The sequence below is a fragment of the Amblyomma maculatum genome, chromosome 1 (assembly GCF_055883805.1).
Source record: "Amblyomma maculatum isolate TAMU_Amacu chromosome 1, ASM5588380v1, whole genome shotgun sequence".
In the NCBI taxonomy this organism is placed as follows: Eukaryota; Metazoa; Arthropoda; class Arachnida; order Ixodida; family Ixodidae; genus Amblyomma; species Amblyomma maculatum.
Window position 1 is genome coordinate 479,019,256 of NC_139344.1, and position 17,401 is coordinate 479,036,656.

The 17,401-nt window shown below is 45.7% G+C and overlaps 1 long non-coding RNA gene across 1 annotated transcript; it reads right to left on the bottom strand.

Moving 5' to 3' along the window:
• Nucleotides 1-10,916: 10,916 nt before the first annotated feature.
• Nucleotides 10,917-16,365, bottom strand: LOC146210063 (uncharacterized). The gene is made up of 4 exons (XR_014703505.1): nt 15,929-16,365; nt 13,983-14,154; nt 13,428-13,508; nt 10,917-11,514 (listed from the first exon to the last, which is right to left on the bottom strand). It is a non-coding gene; the product is annotated as an uncharacterized LOC146210063 (long non-coding RNA).
• Nucleotides 16,366-17,401: the final 1,036 nt, after the last annotated feature.

Here is a 17,401-nt window from a genome sequence, read left to right on the forward strand (position 1 = left end):
TGCAAGTCAGCCCCAATAAAGAGTTATTTCAGCACCATTACGCCAGTGTTTTCTTTTGGCGTGTACGGCCTTGTCACCACTACGTGACAATATATTCGCCTACTTCTTCCAGTGTTTCGCTACATAACGTAAACTGCTGTTCCCTTCCGAGGCTGTTAAACATTACCTTAGTATTCTGCATATTGATTTTAAGCCTACCTTTTCAACTTTTCCTGTCCAGGTCATCAATCATTTCTTGCAGTTCATCCCCCGAGTTACTCAGCAATGCAATGTCATCAGCAAATCGCAGATTACTGAGGTATTCTCCATCTACCCTTATCCCTAACTGTTCCAGCAATTTTATGCTTGCTCGTTGCCAATCTTCGGAGGGGCTGAAGCCTCTCCAAACGTGGTCTTTCAGCAATGAAGACGCAGTAGACGATGAGCAGATAATGGTCAAGAGGAGAATTATATTTACAGAAGAAAAATAGTATACATTGGCAAACTGTAAATTACAGCAACAAGAGTCACACAGACAACCGTAATTTAAAGGAAAATAAACTCTCAAACAGAGAAGACCCTCCACAAGCCCTTACATTTCTACCGAGCGTTTCGGTTAAAGCCTAGGGACTTTAAATACGTGGTAAGCACGGAGCCTCAATCTTGACTGCCCAACATGGTACGAGGACCGCTTTTTGATGACAACCATCAACAAAGACCCGAGGGCGGTCACCTTAGGTGATCCGCCCAGAAAATAAAGCAATCAATCAAATTATTTAAAAACATGCCACAACCACAGTGGTTTGGGAATAATCTTGTCCCAGGTCCTCAATTACTCCAAATTAAAATACAAAATTCAAAACACACACTCTCTGCACTCACCGCGGGGGGCGGCAATGTCCCTAAGACGTGTACAGTCGCCGTTGCTCGCACCCATGTCTGGGCTGAGCGCTGGGCTGAGTCGTTGCTTGGGGGGGGGGGGGGGGAAGGTCGCGCCTATTGTCGCCTTCTGCAGGACATTTAGTGAGCGCTTGTGGCGGTGCAAAAGGCTTCATTAGTAGCGTCTTCCTGCACCCATGTTTGGCGCCACAGCAATAGCCGGCCGTAAAGTGTTTCTGTCGTGACGCTGGGGCTATGTCGACCCGGCCTTCACTTGGTAGCGTGCAGAGACTCGGGGTTGAAGAAGGACTGAATCTTCGAAGTTGGTAAAATATGTACAAGCAGGTTTACTGGCACTTTGAGAAAACGTATTTACAAGAATATTTACATGAAAAAGAAGGGTACATCAGCAAAATGACAAGCGTTAAGAGTTCATAGCGAGAAGCGACTGGATGAGCCGTTTACCCAGGGCCCAGAGCGACATTTCGTGCTCTGCAGCGTCCTTAAAACCCCCCTATGTCCAGCCCCTCTCTGAAGATGCTGACCAACCAAATCCAGGGCACGCCCCTCAGGTATCGGCATCCAATCGAACACATCACTGCACTGATGGTCTGAAGCACTGAATGGTCCGGCATTCATTCGTTGGGCGTGATCACTTGTTGGCGGGAAAAGCTTGGGAACGGCGAGGAGAGGAGGTACATTTCTATTCTTCAGCAAAGAAACCACAGGCTGGTTCTGACAAGGGGTTTTACTTCTCAGAAACCCGAGTGCACGTGGCGCCGCATAGGGCTCCCAACATTGTCCCTTTTCGACAATTGCAAATCTTTCCTGCATTCCCGGGAAATCACTTAATGGCCGTATGAGTCATGCTCCTTTCTTGTCCTGCACGTCAGCGGACATGTCACTCTGTCGTCTCCTTTGGATAGGAGGCATTCATCACTGGAGGATAGCACTTCTCGACTGGAAGGGTGAACAAAAGAAAGAAAGCACTTCCTGCTATTTCCCGCAGGGGGACGTTTCTTTGTGTTTTTCCAGACGTTCTCTTGGCAGGGTCAATTTGGCATTTGCAGAGTGTCCACAAAGCAAAACAGGCTTACAAAACAGGATTCCTGGAAACAGGCTCACTTAGAGCCATTGGACCATCACCACATTTTCACAATACTTTTCCATGCCCACAGGCGAACAATAGAGCGCGCAAATGCGGATGCTTGGTCGTAACAGCCTCCTCCCCCGCCAGAAGAGACTCGGAGGGCAGCAGCCGCAGCTGCTGCATGAAGAGACGACTTAATGGCCTGCACGTGAACGCTTGAAGCTCGCTGTTGCTTGTCGCGTTGTCTTGATTGTTGTAGGCCAAATTGCTCGAGCTGTCTGAAACTCAACCACATGTCTAAACAAGCACTCGGCTCCCGTCTGAAGAGACCAGGTCAAAAGAAAACTGCCATTGTTGTTCGAGAAAAGCCCACTCTCAAGACGTTCAGGACCCACGTATTCCTAGAAAACCAAACGTGCTGCTTTACATAGTCACACATATACAAGCGCACGAAAAAAAAAAAACCTGATTATCAATTTGGATACATGGTGAGGAACATCTCGGACCGCTTAGAAAGAACGGCTAAGCGCGTCCGCATTCCCATTTAACTTCCCCTTTTTGTATCTTATTTCAAAATTGTACTGCTGTAAAATCAAGCTCCACCTAAGAAGGCGACTGTTCTTCGATGTCGCAGTTTGCAGCCAAGCCAGGGGACAATGGTCCGTCTCTACGGTGAATTTGGCCCCTCCAAGATAGCACTGCAATTTTTGAATGGCCCATACAATGCAAGCGCACTCTTTCTCTGACGCGCAATAAGCCCTCTCTCTAGAACTCAGTTTTCTGCTCAAGTAGAGCACGGGGTGCTCATTACCGTCGTCATCTCTCTGGCAGAGAACAGCACCTAGCCCTCGATCACTGGCATCACACTGGACCGTGAATTCTCGGTCATAGTCTGGAGCTCGCAATACCGGACGGCTAATCAGCACAGCCTTCAGGTTTACGAATGAGGCTTCCTTTTGTTCGTCCCAGACTACATTTGTCGGTTCTGTCTTGCGGAGAGCGTCGGTCAGAGGGCTAGCCAAAGCTGAATAGTTAGGGATGTAGTGATTGTAGTACCCAGTCAGACCCAGGAATGCTCGAATTTCCGTCTTCGTGCTCGGCCGCGGGTAGTCTGCTACCGCAGAAATCTTAATCTCGCTGGGTTTCCTGAAACCTTGACCTACATTGTGACCCAAGTAGTCCACGGTCGCCCTTGCCAGGCAACATTTCTCGGCCTTTACGGTTAGTCCAGCTTGACGCAAAAGGCTCAGTACAGCTCTTAGATGTACCATATGGTCTGCCCATGAGTCGGAAAAAACCGCAATGTCATCTAAATAAGGCACCGCGAATGTTTCACACCCCTTTAAAATCCTATCCATGAGTCGGGAAAAACAAAATGGAGCATTTTTGAGCCCGAAACTCATCATTGTTGGCTGGTAGCTGCCCGTCGGAGTGACGAAAGCCGCGTATCTGCTGGCGCGTTCAGTGAGCGGTACTTGCCAGTATCCTCGAGTAAGGTCCAGCGTAGTCACATATGCCGCTCTACTGACCTGTTCTACTCTCTCCTCAATATTCGGAATAGGATACACTTGATCCCTGGTGAGAGAATTTAGCTTTCGGTAGTCTACCACAGGCCTAGGGTCTTTACCTGGAGCTTCTACTAAGATCATAGGCGAAGCATAATCGCTTTCCGAGGGTTTTATTACTCCCAATTCCAGCATGCGAGTTACTTCCCTATCCAGAATTTCTCTTTGCCTTGGAGAAAATCGGTAGCACCTTGATCGCACTGGCACGTCTGAAGTCAGCTCAATATCGTGCTCAGTCAAATCAGTTCTGCCTGGCCTGTCTACGAAGCAGGCCTCAAACTCTGTTATTATCTCGCCCAGATCGGACAGCTGGGATTTCTTTAGTTCTCCTCTCTGCTCCGTCTTTTTGAGAAGCTCCTGAGCGTTGCTTCCTTTTCCGCTGAGGCAAATCAAGTTGTCCCCCATCTCCTCGGGAAGGTTTAACGTTAGATTTACCACGGCTTCCCTCTGCACATAAGGCTTCATAAGATTGCAATGATAAATGCGCACTTCTTTACGCCTACCGGGAATTTTCACTGCGTAGTTAGTGTTAGAAAGCTTTGCAACGACTTCAGCCGGTCCTTCCCACTGTACTTCGAGCTTATTCTGCCTTGAACTTCTCAGCAACATCACCTGGTCCCCGATACAAAACGTCCTTTGACGGGCTGTCTTATCATAGTACACCTTGGAACGAGCCTGGGCTGACTTCATGCTGGCCTCAACGAGTTCCTTAGTGTTATGTAAGCGATTCAAGAGGTTCAGAATGAATTCTACTACTGTTGGGTCTTCTCCGCGCCCCTCCCAGGCTTCGCGCACCATTCGCAAAGGTGAGCGCAGTGACCTTCCGTACACCAACTCGGCTGGGCTAAATCCAGTGGATTCGTGCGGCACTGACCGCAAAGCGAAAAGTGCTGCAGGCAGGCAGGTATCCCATTCGCGCTTGTTTTCATAGCACAGTCCCCTCAGGACTCGTTTGAGAACAGAGTGCCATCTTTCTACGCTGTTGCTCTGCGGATGATGGATCGAGCTATGCACTACCTTAATGCCGCATCGCTCGAGAAATGAGGTGGTGAGGACACTCGTGAAAACGCTACCCTGATCACTTTGGACCTCGGAAGGGAATCCAACTCGTGCAAACACTGACAGCAGCGAATCCACTACACTCTCGGACGTCACCTCGCGCAGCGGAACAGCCTCTGGAAACTTTGTGGCTGGGCATAACATAGTGAGGATATAACGGTACCCTGACTCTGTCACAGGAAGTGGCCCAACTACATCTATTACTAACCGGTGAAACGGCTCGGTAATGATTGGTACTAACACCATCGGAGCTTTCCACTTATCTTGCGCCTTTCCAACCCGCTGGCACGTGTCGCATGATCGTACAAAATTTTCCGTGTCCTTAAAACATCCAGGCCAATAGTATTCTTGCAACAGCCTCTGCTTTGTTTTCCTTATTCCAAGGTGACATGACCACGAGCTGCCATGGGAAAGTCGCAGTAAGTCTCCGCGGTACTTTTGGGGAACGACTAATTGGTCCCGCTCTACTCCGCGCTTATCCTTGAATAAGCGATACAGCACTCCCTTTCTCATCTCAAAAGAAATGTTATTTGCTGTCTTAGTGGCGCGGTGGCGCTCTCTTATCTCCTGTATCTTGGGATCATTGGCTTGCTCCATAGCTAAGTCCTCTCGAGTTCCACTTAAAAGTCTCGTGAGATTACTAGACACTGGCGGCAAGAGGTTACTCTCAAGAACGTCCTCATTCCGCGTCGCATCAAGCTCCCTTTCAAGTTGACATATCTGAGATGCCTCGCTCTCAAAGTTTTCTGACCTGCTATCTTCCGCATTTACCACTGTTTTAACTGCCGTTTCCTCCGCTGTGGATTTTTCTGGAATGAGCAGTGTAGCTAGTTCTCGCGCCTTTGAACGTGTTAAGGCTTGCACAACTCTGTCTCCGAAAAGGATGCCCCTCTTTCGCAGCAGCATGTCCGATTTGTTGGAGAACAAATACGGATAGCACTTAGGAAGCTTTCCTGAAACGGCAGCCTCGGTTGTTAATTCGCCGAAAGGGCCCTCGATGACCACGTTCGCGATCGGCAAGCACACACTCTGTTCCTCAACTACCTGTCGGATCCATGCACACTGTCCTGTATAGTCGGAAGGCGATACATACGCCGGATGGACAACATCCATCGTTGCGGCCGAATCGCGCAGTACCTTGCAAGGCTTCCCGTTGACTACTAGGTCATGCAGGTAGGGTTCTAAAAGCTGCATATTTTCATCGCAGTCCCTGACATACGAGAAAGCAATCTTTTCTTTCCGGCAGTTGACGGCAATGTGACCCTGCTCATTACACCTAAAGCATGTGAGCGGCTTCCTAGCCTCAAGCTTATTCTTTGTGTTCTGCACGTTGGTCACTTCCCCACTTTTCTCACTGCCGTCCTTTCTAGGGAATTTGCCTGAAGAAACCTTCATTTCTTCGTTTCCCACTCTAGCAAAGTGCCTTTCCTGACGGTTTTTCACACTGAACTTGGGATTGCGGGGCCTATCCACTGCTGGGTTGCTGAATTGTCGGCGCGAAGCATACTCCTCAATAAGTTCGGCAGCTTCAGTTGCCGACTTAATTTCGCCTCGGTCCTGTAACCAATTTCTTTCTTTTTCTGGGAGGCAGTTATAAAACTGCTCCAAAAGAATTCGCTCGACTACAGCGTCCCTATCACTGTAGGAATCTGTGCTCTTTAGCCACTCGCCCAAATTTACTCTTAAATTGTACAGGAATTCAGGGTAACTCTCGTCCCTGGACTTAGTAGCGTTCCGAAAACGTTGTCTGAACGCCTCGGCGCTAAGCCTATACTTTCTCAGAAGGCAAGCTTTGACCTTCTCGTAGTTGTCCGCGTCCTCCTTGCTTAGCCGCGCGACAACCTCCGCTGCCTCGCAGGGCAGAACCGTCAATAATCTCTGAGACCACGTGTCTCGCTGGAAGGACAGTTTTTCGCAAGTTCGCTCAAAGTTAGCCAGATACAGACCGATATCCCCTGATATCACATATGGCTGCATGTACTTTGACATCTTGAAATCTGCCTCCTTGTTGAGACGAGGTACCGCTAGCTGGGGACAATCGCCCGACCTCTTGCTCAACTCTAGTTCTAATTTCCGGAGCTCAATTTCTAGCTCCAGCTTTTTTGCTTCTCTTTCAATTTCACGCTCTTTCTGCTGTCTGAGCTGTTCCTTTTTTTGACCGATGAGGTTCCATGCTTCACTGAGCTCCTCATCATCGGTTCCTAGATCAGTGATTGCCTTTATAATCAAGGGTTTTCGTGCCAAACCACTTGTATCAATTCCCAATTCCTCACACAATAGCAACAGGTCCGGTTTCTGCAGCTTTTGTAGGTCCATGATCGCTCCGAGTGTCGGCTACTTCCAAAACAACTGTGCAAACTACCAAACCTAAAGGCGTTTCCACACTCTCTTTACCAGTTCTAAAATCTAACCCTGTTCTAGAACCTGGTCCACATCAGAAGAAAAGCCAAGCACTCACCCACACATGCGATCGATGTTCCGAGCTGCCCTCTTGGCCGATTGTTGCTCCTGCTTGTTGCTTGAGATGCCACCTCCGATCACAAGGTGTTGTGGCTTGTAGCTTCAGATCCACCTCCAATCACCAGATGTTGTGGCTTGTAGATTCAGATCCCACCGCTGCCACCAGTTGTCGTGACGCTGGGGCTATGTCGACCCGGCCTTCACTTGGTAGCGTGCAGAGACTCGGGGTTGAAGAAGGACTGAATCTTCGAAGTTGGTAAAATATGTACAAGCAGGTTTACTGGCACTTTGAGAAAACGTATTTACAAGAATATTTACATGAAAAAGAAGGGTACATCAGCAAAATGACAAGCGTTAAGAGTTCATAGCGAGAAGCGACTGGATGAGCCGTTTACCCAGGGCCCAGAGCGACATTTCGTGCTCTGCAGCGTCCTTAAAACCCCCCTATGTCCAGCCCCTCTCTGAAGATGCTGACCAACCAAATCCAGGGCACGCCCCTCAGGTATCGGCATCCAATCGAACACATCACTGCACTGATGGTCTGAAGCACTGACTGGTCCGGCATTCATTCGTTGGGCGTGATCACTTGTTGGCGGGAAAAGCTTGGGAACGGCGAGGAGAGGAGGTACATTTCTATTCTTCAGCAAAGAAACCACAGGCTGGTTCTGACAAGGGGTTTTACTTCTCAGAAACCCGAGTGCACGTGGCGCCGCATAGGGCTCCCAACATTGTCCCTTTTCGACAATTGCAAATCTTTCCTGCATTCCCGGGAAATCACTTAATGGCCGTATGAGTCATGCTCCTTTCTTGTCCTGCACGTCAGCGGACATGTCACTCTGTCGTCTCCTTTGGATAGGAGGCATTCATCACTGGAGGATAGCACTTCTCGACTGGAAGGGTGAACAAAAGAAAGAAAGCACTTCCTGCTATTTCCCGCAGGGGGACGTTTCTTTGTGTTTTTCCAGACGTTCTCTTGGCAGGGTCAATTTGGCATTTGCAGAGTGTCCACAAAGCAAAACAGGCTTACAAAACAGGATTCCTGGAAACAGGCTCACTTAGAGCCATTGGACCATCACCACATTTTCACAATACTTTTCCATGCCCACAGGCGAACAATAGAGCGCGCAAATGCGGATGCTTGGTCGTAACAGTTTCGCAGACGCTTGCCGCTGTTGTTCCCGGCTGATAAGGGTGCGTCTGCCGTTCGCTTTCTCGCGACGCCTCGGGGCGAAGGGACGAACCAAACCAAGAATCCCTCGAGCCCCGCGGGGCGCAGTCAATGCCCGAGTAGTAAAGCCTTTGATACTTTGATGATCAAGGGACTTTACCGAGTAGAGGGGAGAAAAGGAGAAAAAAAAACAGCGCTCGCTCCTTGGCGTCGGTGCGTGAGGGGTTCAAACACCAGCTCGACTCCACGCGCGAGTCGCTTTTCACTGCGGCCTTACAGCTCCCATTCCAAGTCTCTGAATACTTCCTCTAAGCAAGCTGTGAATAGCACTAGGGAGATCGTGTCTCTTTGCCTAACATCATTCTTTAAGGGAGTTTTGTTGCTTTCTTTATGCAGAACTATGGTTGCTGTGCAGCCACTATATGCCGGGTGTCCCAGCTAACTTGAACCAAGGGATACAAAATAAAACATTTCAGGTAGGTCAGTGAAACCAATTGCATTCAACTGCCAGCCTCCTTGCGCACTACAGGCAATTATTTGTTTTGCAATGACGTAATTAGCTAATTATGTTAATTTTTCTAATTTAATAAATATCGACTTTAGACCAAACATGTGAAATGGAAACTTGTAGAGCATCTTCAGAAACCCCCATTCGATTAATTGCGATAAAGAAAGTCTCATGTGTATCTTTTTTTCTGGGCTCAAAAGAGAGCCCGCGAAATACAAATAATACCACGTGACTAGCGCATTCGCGAGCCGCGATTGTGGTGCTCTCAGTCGTCGTTTGAGCGAACGAAATTAGCTGCGGCCGTGTCTTCTTGGCCCCGTTAAAGCGGCAGGCCGATATGCCTGCAATGGCTTTTTCGCCCGCATCAGACAGCCGGCCCACGTGACGGTGCAAGTAGCGGCGAGAGCGGCGAACCGACATCACGGAGATTCTAACAAGGCCTCCTTCTCTCCCATCAGCGAACGTCACGACAAACGGATGCGCGATACGGTATCAGCCACCGAATCTGCGCATACAGGCTTGGGTACAGGGGCGAGATGACATCATGTGACTCGACTAAAATTAGCGCTGCATCTTCATTTGCCGGTTCTTTATCGTCATCCGCTTGTCGTGATATAGGCGGCTGTGGTGCGCAGGCCTGGACAAGATCGCGGTGGCGACGGGCGAGCTCGAGCTCGCTTTAACCTTCGCCAACATTTCGGCCTGCCACTGCAGCGGGACGATCGGGTCACGGCCGCAGCTGATTTCGTTCGCTCAAACCACGACTAAGAGCACCACAATCGCGGCGCTGAAATGCGCTAGTCACATGGTATTATTTGTATTTCGCGGGCTTTCTTTTCAGCCCGGAAAAAAAGATACACGTATGACTTTCTTTATCGCAAATAATGGAATGGGGGTTTATGAAGGTGCTCTGATTTCGCAGTGCTTGCATCACAGCCGAGGTTTCAACTCAGGTAAATGCTTTTTCGTAACCAATGAATGCTATGTATAAGGGCTGGTCATATTCCGAGCACTTTTCTTTCACCTGGTTGATGGTATGGATATGATCGATAGTAGAGTAGCGTTTCCGAAAATCTGCTTGATCCTTTGCTTGATTCAGTCTAAGGTTGTCCTGATTCTATTGGCGATTACCTTAGTAAATACTGTCACATGGCGGTGACCAGGGTCGATGACACAAATGAAGAGTCGGTGATTGCACTGAAGAAACACTTTATTGGGCTGGCTTGCGCCCGCAAAAGAGCTAAGCAACCCGGCGGCGGAGATAGCAACAAATGTGCTCGTCGATCGTCGAACAAAAAATGTCCGTCACACTCGTCAACGCTGAATTTAAAGGCTACTCAGAACAATCTAGATAACGTCGCAAACTGCTACTAGTATAACCTGGAACATTGAAGAAACATGAGCAAGTGATCGGTATCTTTGAGACAGATCTCGGCGCGTCGATCGCGAAAAGGAAAATGATAACGCGTCGTATCGCGACTATGAGTATGAACAAACAAGGGATACAGAATTGATACGCGTGCCAGAATCACAGTGATAAGATCGCATGCCGGCGACTGCTAAAAAAACAACAAATGCACTTTTGAAGGTTTCGCGGCAATACCTTATACGTAACAGACAGTACACTGTAAAAACAAAAACACCTTATTAGGTGTTTTCGCATGTCTATAACTAACACCCATGCAGCCTTGAAAAAAAGTGGCTTCAGAGTGCCAGTACACCCTCAAAGATGGTGCTTCGGTTGGTCATAACACCCTTCTATAGGGCCAATGCACTGGGGTGTTTTCATCACCTTTACACCCTATTGCAGGGTGGAAGCAGTGGCATTGCACCCTTACACCCCTTGATAAAAATCAGTGCGGATAACGTCCATATATTGCATTCCCTAATTAGGAATTACTTTTGCCACTACACGTTCCTTAATGATTTTCCTATGTGCACACTTGCAATCAAGCTTAATGGTATTCCTTTTAAGCACCTGTAATGCCAAATGAGCATGTAAAGAGATGCTGCATGCCATTATTTTGACATCTCGAATGGCCCATGCCAGTATGATTGTTTTTTCAAATTCACAGAGCATGTTACAAAAAAATGTCACACAGAAGGAAACTGGAAGTCTTTTATTCGGCATAGAAGGGTCAGGGTTTGGGCTAGTGGGTGCTCGGGTGCTTGTGGAGGGGGGGGGGGGCAGGGGGCACTTGTGTTCTGTTTCTTTATTGATGCGCGCTATGGAAACTCATTTATTTAATACTGCCACTCTCCACCGAGAGCCGAGCAGACGGGCAAAAACATACATGGTATGTACGTAAATACCTAAAAAAATGAAAGAAGCAAAACAGTTCCAACAAATGCAAACACCAAAGTATACAATTTTTTTGAAAAACAGAACCGAACAATGAACACAACAACATGGTGACATTTCTTAAAAAACAACAACAAAACATTTAGTCGTATGCAACAATAATCGCAGTACACAATATTAATCCTATGCTTTGTCAGTGTCAACGCGTGCGCTTGCATAAAATTCGGCCTTAAGCGATGAAATAAAGCGTCGTGCAGCGCATCTTGGCTTCGACACGTAGACGCCCAAAAAGAGGTGCTCTATAAAGCAGCACAAATTGTCGGACCCCTTGTCATATGTCAGATTGAACAGCCCAAATCGACCCATTATTGGAACAATACCCTAAGTAGAGTCGATGACTCGAAGAAGCTTCCGCTGCTGAATGAAGGGGAAATGCTCTTCAGCTTCTTTGATGCCGCTCCCAGTATATCCGACGCACGGCGTGGCAGTCTTTTCTTCCTGTTCCTTGATAAAATTGCGAAAGAAGTGCATAACAGAGCAGCTGTATAAATATGCACTGCACCTGGCAAAAAGCAAATTCAACATATTTTCTACTCTATATTTAGAATACGCCAATGCCCCTTTAGTGTACAGCAGTGTGCTGGAAAAGAGCCCTATCGGAAACCACTGGTGGTTATCTCACAATTAACAATGCAGAGTATACTGTTATGGTTGGTTCAGGAGGCACAAAGCCAGCAGTCTGATCAAGTCATAAATGAGAGCACATAAGGTCAACCCATTTTTATTCATGCAGCATGCTGTTGAATGGTAACTTTAGATTATGCAAGCTATTTTATCAAACAAAAATATCTACACTCATCAAAAGCACCTGGGTTAGAGAACTTCTATGCTGCCCCACGAACTTTTCATTTCACATGAACTGGAATGCTTATTATGATAGTTAAAAATGTAAATAAACAATAAACAGCACTGGAGCACGGTGTTTACTACTAAAATATTAACAGCTGGCTCAATTGAAGGGTTCACACAAGGCCTATAGCATACCCTGCACTGGCCAAGTAGATACTGCAGAACCAAACAAAAAAACGTGGAAAGAGCATACTTAGTGTTGGGGCACTACAAAAAAAAAAAAGTGCATGTAATACATAACACATAATGCATTTCTGAACTTTTGCACGTCTTCTTGTGCTAAGTATGAACCAGCCAAGCCCTAGGTCATCGCAATGCTTCCTGAAGTGTTCACATTTAAGGTTTAGTAACAAGCAAAAAGTGTTCTCGCTGCTCTATGTGGCAGTTCTGAAACTTCATCACACATTATTCATTGAAAGTGTACACTGGAGCTTTGAGTTAAGCGACAATTACATGTGCAACAGCAGAGCATTACCAAACAACCAATTGGCAGAAACTCTAAAAAATGTCAACACTGAAGCATGGCATGTTAAAACATTTTCCATGCATAGCACATTGTATGCATAGACATCCAGAACATCAGTGGTGAGCCTCAAGAGACAGCAGGAAGCTCAAGTGTTCAAGAAGTTGTAATTGTTATAGCGGCAGGCAGTCTGAGCACTTTGAAATACTAAAGGTTCGAATACTAAAAATATGTTGACTAACTTGAAATGCAAAAATAACAATTTGGATTTATTGAGAATGTTTACTATAAATGAGAATGTCTATGACAGTGCCACATGGTTAATGCATAAAATGTTAGCATCTGTAGTTGAAGGCATTATATTTATGCAGCATGAACCTTGAAACACAGCAGTATTTTCTCCGAACCAATGTGGTAAACCTAATCTCAGAAGAATTAAAATTATTACATCAATTCAAACTTGGCTAGCAAATTACAGCATTTTTTAAAAACAACTATTAAACTGCATTACCCACCTTCAGAAGCCTGTAGGATAAGACAATGTGGCAAATATTTCTTTTGAAGCAGTCTCAGATTATATATTCCAGACATTAGGAACATGTTAGGTACTAGCATGCATGAGCAGGTTGAGAGACCCCTTTCCATCCAGCAAATGCTAAACCCCACCAAGCTGCCTGCAAGAGCCATCTGATAAAGCACTGCTGGTCCACTGCAGCAGAGTGCTTAGTCAAATGGCACACTGCACCAATCTTGACATTACCAGTGCTTCATCAGGTGACTCTTGTATGCAATACGACGTGGTAAGCATGTGATGGCAGGAGTCTCTTAAAAGTGCTTTTGATTGTACTTACAGTGCAAATAATCCTTCACAGCAAAGAATTCACAGTTGTGATGAAAACTTGTGTAGTATTTCTATTTGAATTATGAATCACTAATACATATTACAAGTTAGACTGTAAACCATTTTAGAAACAAAGAAAATTCGCTAATAATGTCGGTTTCAAGTAGGCTTCCTGAATATTCAAATGACAAAGAGAAAACTTACAAATGATACAAATAACATCCAGAGCTCCCGGCTGGTTCCCAATGTTTGCCAAGAGTTGCAGAATGCATACTGTATGTACATCTACAATAGAAATAAGCAACACAACAATGGTGTACCTCCTTGCAGGTAAAAAGAGACAGCCGAGTTTTGAGGCGATAATTTATTGTCTAATTTAGGAAGGCAAATAAACAAAATTGAAAACATGTAGAGGCACACAAACTGAAAGCCAAACATCTGACAGCAAAAATTAGCAAAGCTTCTGAAGATTTCAATCAGGTATCACCTAATTCTCTGCTACTAGTTGAACAGATTCGAAAAGGCTGCACCATTACAATGGAGAAGAACAATAGGTAATTTAAATTTAGGTAATGCGAAAATTGTTACATATGAAGAAATGCACAGGCTAGTTATGGTTTTATTATTCTTTCTGATGCTCAGCCATGTTTTTAGTATATCTATAAGGCAATGCAAAATGGCAAAAATGTAGGCATTTAGCGAAAAACTGCCAATTAGATAGCACATGCAGCAAACAGAAGGAAACAGCTTAATACTTACGCTTCTTTCTCCTTTCACGCATTCCCTCAGAACATACTTCGAGCACCCGGGCAATGTCCTTTTTTCTTGCACGAATGGTGTCCTTCAAAACCAAGACAAGTGTCTTGTTCAGACCAATTTCAACTGCCTCTTTGCCGTCCTTCTTGATCAGCATGTTGACGTCATGTAAGAACTGCAAGTTTGTGTGAATGGTAGCCATAAAGAATTCATTTTACTCAATGTTTCAAGTAACTGAATATTAAAAATCATTGTACAAAAGCTAAGGCAACTGATGCCTTTGTACGTATCTGAAAAAAAAAAAAAAACTGGCATTAGCAAACAGCAAATACAAATATTTACTAAGGTTAGAAAACTGCAAAAACCATCAGTTTTTTGCCACTCATCGCCAAACTGCAAGCAATATTAAGGAAAGTCTAATATAAAAAATAACAAAGCAAACATTATGATCCTCCTTCCCTCAACTTGGCACACGGCTGAATGGCAATAAAATATGTAATATATCTCTAAACTAAGGGTCCCCGCTAAGCTTTGAAAAGTAGGCTTCAATTCTTAGAGACAATCTACAGACATGCATCGTTAGCATATGAAAGTCAAATTGTTTTCTGGGCCCTATAAATCAGTAAACTGCTTTCAACACATACATTACAAATTTTTTAATAACAGTAAGTCACAAATTTGCCTGCAATATGCGCACTGTGATGAGCAAAGAAGGTAAACATATTCGACTAAGGCTATGATAACCGCTTCATATGTACATTTAAGCAAAAGACAAAAAAAAAAGTAAACATCTGGTCAGAATCAAACTCTAATAGCAACATCTGGTACAATATTTGGCCACAGAATTCAAGCTGTCGACCTCTACTTGAATGCTGAGGCATCAGTATCGAATATCCATTTATTCTAGTCTAAAGACACTACAAAAATCAAGTAATGCGGTCAAACAGTTATGTTGAAATGTGACCACAAAAATAATGAAAACTGGATGGTTTGAACCACATCAGCTGACTTAGCACGTGTACAAGTGCCTTAATTGAAGTCTTGCTGAAAATAAAATACGTGCCTAAATGATTCTTCAAGAGCGAAAGTAAACGCCATAACAAAAGCAGCATAATAAAAATGCAAATTCACACTCCATGCAACCGCAAAATATGGTCCCCGTAAAATGAAAAATGCTCCCATTGTGATTAAAAAAGGCAAATCCAGACGCGGAGAAGTTAACATAGGCTGATGATAACGGCATATATTTTACGCAGTTTGGAATAAACTGTTATGCAGCCAGGCCGGCCGACCAGCGCACTTCGATGCCGAGAGCACGAGCGCAGAGGCGTGCCGCGCTGAACGGCCGCCGAGAACGAACATAGCCTCCTCGAACAAAAAGTGTAAACAGAAGGGCTGCGGGAGGACGCTCCCCGAGCAGCAGGACGGTGCGCGCCTATGCTCAGAGTAAATAAAAAAAAAAGGGGGGGGGGGGGGGGGGGGTCGCGGCGCTCCGAGTGAAAGAAGATGACGAAGAGCGAGCGCGAAGTGTAAGCGATAAAGGAGGAGGGGGGAGTCGAGAGTGCTAGGAGAATTAAGGTAGTACGCCGCACGAACGGAAACGGTAGAACAAAACTGAGTCGTTGCGAACTGAGCGCAAGTATCAAACTGTCAAGAAACGAAAATCGTTTCGTGAACCTTCTGCGCGTACAAAATGCAAGGAAGCGTGGCACATACATTATTTCTGTTCAAGAAAGTTGAGTCTGATGTTCCTGCGCGAAATCTGCGTAACTCGCCGCGACATCTACCACATGTGCGATGTCATTTTGGCAGCCAGGTGAAAACAAGCGCGTGTTTCACGTTTTCATTTCAGCACATTCTGGAGCGTTCCGGCACAAAAAGACACAGAATGCAGCAATCCGGTAGGACACTGTTCCCACAAAGCGCAATATGCGTGAGAATAGGCTTACCTTTACAGACGATTGCGTCAGCCGCAAAGTACGCTGTCCGCCTTCGTATCACCGGCACCGAACCAACCAGTGCGATTTCAGCGCGAGTGCAATGTAGTCGGCGCATATACCTCTTAGTCACGCAGAAAAAAAAATCGCCCATGCCTTCTTCTTTCGAACATTTCAAACACAAAGCGGTGCAGCAGTCCTTCGGCCTGAGCAAAGCAAAAACGAAGCCCGGACACTTGCCGACACGATAAATGCCCGTTTGCGTTAAACACCACATGTAGAAGGCACTTCACAAGCGTACACACTTCTGTAACACATATGCATGGGAAATGCAACACATTTCACGAGGGTACACAATCGAAGAAGCACATTCAGCATTCGCCGAAACGTGGTCGAAACGCACCCCACAATGCTAACGGCCATATTGTGAAATTTGAAAAGAGCGTTCGTAGCTACCGGCGGCCTCCTGGCGGTGAAATTTTGTTTCACTTTCTGTTTCATTTTTAGAAAGCACTCGTGTGTAATTTTAATTTTAGCGTTACTTTTGGTGCTTTATTTAGGTGTTGGGTTATATTAGCAGCGCCGCTTGTGTATAAAAGGCTACGAAGTTACGCAGCCATACCCCCAGCATGTTAGGTGATATTGCTTGCCCGTAACACCCTAAGGCATATTCTCCAACCAAAGCACCCCTTTGGCATGCAAGAGGTGATTTCCAATGGCACGAACGCCCTATACTCGGGGTGTAAGGGTGTTTTGAATCAGACAAATGCCCAAAAAGGTGTTTTCGTTTTTACAGTGTAAGCTGATTGGTCTGTAATTTTTAACGTCCTTTGAGTCCCCTTTTTTATGAATGAGGATAATGTTTGCAATCTTCCATGGTTCCGGTACCGCCGATGACACCAGGCACTGCGTATACAGGGCGGCTAATTTATCTATCAACATATCCCCCCCCCCCGTCCTTCAACAAATCTGTAGTTATCTGATCCTCTCCAGCTGATTTCCCTCTTTTTATAGTTTCTAATGCTTTCTTGACCTCGTATTTCGTCACTGGTAGAACGTCTGACTGTTTCTTCCTACCGCCAATCGACTACTTTTGCTACGGTAGAGATCTTTAAAGAACTCCTCGGCTACTTTGACTATCTTGTCCATATTCGTGATGACGTTGCCCGCCTTGTCCCTTATCGCACAAATCTAGTTTTTCCTATGTCCAATTTCTTCTTTACCGCTTTAAGGCTTCCTCCGTTCTTTGCAGCATGCTCAATTTTCTCCATGTTATACTTCCTTATATCGGCTACGTTGGGCTTATTGATTAGCTTTGATATCTCGGAAAATTTTATCTAGTCTATTAGATTGGAAGCTTTCATAATCTGGCGTTTCTTAATCGAATCTTTCGTCTCCTTAGACAACTTACCGGTATCCTCGCTAACTATTCTACACTCTAAGAACTGGAACTCTTATTTCAAGAGTCAAACAGCCTAATTACTC